Below are 4,407 nucleotides of genomic sequence, written 5' to 3' on the forward strand. Positions count from 1 at the left end.
TATAAAATAAATGTTTGGAATAGTACTTATTTGGTTCAACAGGCTGGTTGGTAGTATGATATAGCGCTATTGGATTTGACACCCCATTCCTGTTGTCATGGAATGTCTGAAACCAATTTGTTGCTCCATCCAAATAGGGATTGCCTTTGTGGTATTTCTATAGTCTCAAAGGTGTATTTTGATGCACTAGGTCTGAATGAATTCTTAAATCACATTATTTTTGTATATTAAGTTATACTCCCAAAATTATAGTTTGATGTGCTCTCATATGTGATATTGTACAAAACCAACATATATTTTGTTAATCATTAAAACATAGTTTGATATGTTATTCTCAAACTCCAAAGCATAGTTTAATATGTTATTTTCATAACCAAAGCATAGTTTAATATGTTATTTATAAATCCAAAGTATACTTTTGATATACTACTGAAAACTTATTTATTCTACCAACTAAAGTATGGTTAATATACTATTTACTTAATGACTGGTTTTTGGTTAGTGTTTAGATAACGGGACGGGTGTAATGTGATGAAAACATGGTAGATACGACGCTGGTACTTCTTATATATAAGTGTTTTCATCGCATTACATACCGTGGCGTTATTTAGTACACTTGGGTTAACGATTTTGGAACTAAAATATATTTTAATATATTACTTATTCGACTTTCTTAAAACCAAAGTATATTTTTATATATGTACTATGAACCTTTTTATCAAAATATTGTTTTTTCAAACATTATATATATATATATATATAAACTCATTTTTACTTAATTATTTATACATTTTTCTTTTATATCATCTACTTTCTTATCGATTTTTATATGATTTACAAAACAAAAACATTTTACAAGGATCATGACTACTTTTATTAAAACTTTTTTTTTTAAACTCATAAGTCATGAATCTTAACACAATAAAACCTATGTATCTCACAGGCATTTTTATGCTGACGTACCTATTTTTACACATGTTTCAGGTACTGCTCTGTGATGATTGATGATATATGCTACACTTAGGATGGCCTCGTGCCTTAGCGACTTTAAAACTTGTAAGATAATAGTTGTACTTATTTAATTGTATTAAAACAATGAGTTCATTTATTCAATAAAACAAAATTATTTATTCCATGGTTGTGAAACAATGATTCTGTTACAACACTCCCCGACGTTTCCGCCACGTTTTGTTGTTTTACGTGGTCGGGGTGTGACAGAAAAGTTGGTATCAGAGCCAATGGTTATAGGGAATTAGGTTATTAGTAATGCTTTGACCTAGACTATAACCTTCCTAGGACCCTAACACAAGTTATCTTGTAACAACCCCAAAATTCCACCTTCGGAAACCCCGCGAGGCGTGTTACGCATCAGAGTTCGAGCCACCAATCACATTGAACCAATGATAAATATTTAAATAAATCATGACATTAATTTACTCACATAAGTTGTCAACATAATATTAATTCTCAAAAGTTATGTAGCGGAAGCATGTAACAAGTTGTTTAACATTTGTTTCGTAATAACGCTTAAAAACCAATGTATTAAGTGTATTTTAATCCAAGAGCCTCGATCCATGACCACTCCAGCACTCCCAGATAGCAAGCTTCCCACTTCCAAGATACCTAACGACCTGCGAGCATGTAACACGCGTATCAGACAAAGCTGGCGAGTTCACAGTTTTAGAAAACGTTTATTACCCGTTGTGTGTAAAACCGTCCAATAACCACTGCAAGTAATATTGTTAATATCTCATTTCCAAACACGGACGGCTCACGGACTGCCCTTCCCACGTACTCCTATCTAGTACTGGGCCAGACTGGGTCATTAGTTCACCTCCGTCCTCTACAGGCACGGGGTGAGGGTGCCAAATCTAAGTAGCGCTACTAACTAATACCCGATGAGGGACTTACAAAAGATGATAGGTGAGATCATTAACCAATATACTCGTTTTTACCCAAAGCCTTATTCCCCCCATGGAATACCCACTGACTGTCCCCAACCACTGGGACGCATGCTCGAATGTAGTGAACTCACCTTAGACTGCTCGGTATGCTACGTTACGTTACCCGTTCCAAGTTGGTCAACCAAATCCTATCGTGGTTACCAATGATAAATTAGTTTTGTTAACACAAAGATCACATATTCTTCGCACATATTGCATTAATCGTGTACTAGGAATACACCCCACATAATACTAGTCAAAACAGTTAATCATGTACATAATACTTCATGGTTATCACATAACAGATAACAGATGTTCAAGTCATACTCAAGTTCGCATCATCAATACATGCTTCACATGTTTCACAAAATCAACATATTGCATTCTCTACACACCATCTAGTAACACCAATTAGACAGTTAGCATACATTCCCATTCATGTCACAACTTCCGTTCCTACCAGTAACTAATTAATGCATGGCCCATTCAGACCAAGACTCTTCCTTTAACGTGGGCTCTTACACTTGTGAAGCCCAACTGCGTTCCAACCAATGGGCCTGTCTTGCCCAATGCGTGTGATGTCCATTAATGGTCTCTATATTCTTAAAAGAAAAGAATAGTGTGCGATTTGCAAACCATTGGGCGACCAACAACAAGTGTGTTAACAGATGGTGGGGCCAGCCATTAAATATATGCGATCAGACATGTACAACGAATTAACACAAATACTATTTTGGCAAGACTAGTGCGGCCCAATCGGGTATATATACAGACCAACCGTTAACACCCTACCCGACCCAATGTATAGAGTCCAAACCCAAACCGAACACCAATTACTCGTGGACTTTTAACCCTCACGCGGCCCAACTTAGTCAGCCCGAAACCCACTCAGTTGAAGCTGGATCCTTGGCCCAGATGCACCCCAGGCCCTCCCGAGTGTGCGGCCCAGTTTGCTGCTACAGTTTATTTCACAAAAGGGCCCAAATCCCGTGGGTGTGGACTGATGGTGTGACCCATTAAGACCTTCGGCCCAGATTCATGATATATGGTTATGGTTTAATAGTTGAATGTCAAACAGGCAATCAAGTCTTGTATTTTCACATTCAAAACATCCTAATAAATTAGTTATCAACTAAGTTTCATGGATTTTAAGTCATAATATAACCTGACAATTGTTCCTCCACTCAACCGACACAATCATTTAGCACAAATAACCATGAACATTTATAACTCATGTGTATCTATTTACTAGCATATTATAACCTAGATCATGTGCATCCATTTTCCCTCATGTCAGTCGATGATTGCAGACATTTATTTAAATATACCTACACTCTAATCATTGACTAGTCACACAGCAGTTTGTCATGCATACCAACAAATATTAATGTGCAATCGGTCAAGTATTATTATTATTTCCAACAAGATGTGCAATCGGTCAATATATACATATAAGAAACAAGATGCTATAACTAACCAGGCTATGAATAGGGCTAGGCACAAGATATGATCTTCAAGAGGAAGGGTTTCGACCGGGGGGGGGGGGGGTCTCCTGCCGCATAGTCACTTGGATGAATGGGAGTGTTTAGGGTTTTTAACTAATTGGCATACAACACACACAACTAACGTATAAAAAGAGGAAAAGGGATTGGGCCGAATTGTTTCAAACATGAAAAAGTAACATAACGAATTGGGCCAAGTGGTTTATGTAAGACTATGGTGGCGGCCTAATACTTAACCGAGTTGTCGTACGTTACAATTTAAGTTTAACGGAGTTATTATACGTCAAGGTTTAGTTTAACAGAATTATAATCGCCATTGACCTTGAAAGTTCGGGTTATCACATCATCCCCAACTTGAAAGAATTTCGTCCCGAAATTTGATAAATAAGCGCAAAGAGATGAAGTGATAGATTTGGATTGCTGCAGATTCTCTTCAGGTGCCACATCATCCCCAACTTGAAAGAATTTCGTCCCGAAATTCTCCAACGATATCAGCAGTTGATACAACCGTTTGGGCAACCGAGGATACTAATGCTTACTCCGATCATTGTGTTCCCACGGGGATTTCTGTCCACGTCTTGAGTTCCAACGAACTCTCACGATTGAATTTCGACTAAGATAACGAATCGTGGACTTCCTGGCCCATGCCTTCGATAGATTCCTCGACAACTACAACTTGTTGTTAATCCTTAGGCGCTAGTAAGGGTAACTCGAGTTTGTAGGCCACGTGACCAATTCGTTCCAGAATTCCAAATGTCCCAACGTGCCGTAACTAAGCTTGCCACGTTTTCCATAGTGTACCGCACCCTCCCAGGGTGAGACTTTCGATTATGACACTTTCGCCTGTAGCGAACTCCCAGTGCTCCCTAAGTTTACCAGCCTTCCGGGTGGTCACGCGTTGCCGCCATGTGATTCCCGATCTAAACAATCTTCTCAAAAGTTTCATGTAAATTCAATCACGC

The 4,407-nt window shown here is 38.1% G+C and overlaps 1 long non-coding RNA gene across 1 annotated transcript; it reads right to left on the bottom strand.

The window, feature by feature from the left end:
• Window positions 1–1,513: 1,513 nt before the first annotated feature.
• LOC118483051 lies at window positions 1,514–3,537 on the bottom strand. Its single transcript, XR_004869517.1, has 3 exons — window positions 3,421–3,537; window positions 2,036–2,092; window positions 1,514–1,631 (listed from the first exon to the last, which is right to left on the bottom strand). It is a non-coding gene; the product is annotated as an uncharacterized LOC118483051 (long non-coding RNA).
• Window positions 3,538–4,407: the final 870 nt, after the last annotated feature.

The sequence above is a fragment of the Helianthus annuus genome, chromosome 10, assembly GCF_002127325.2.
Source record: "Helianthus annuus cultivar XRQ/B chromosome 10, HanXRQr2.0-SUNRISE, whole genome shotgun sequence".
Lineage (NCBI taxonomy): Eukaryota > Viridiplantae > Streptophyta > Magnoliopsida > Asterales > Asteraceae > Helianthus > Helianthus annuus.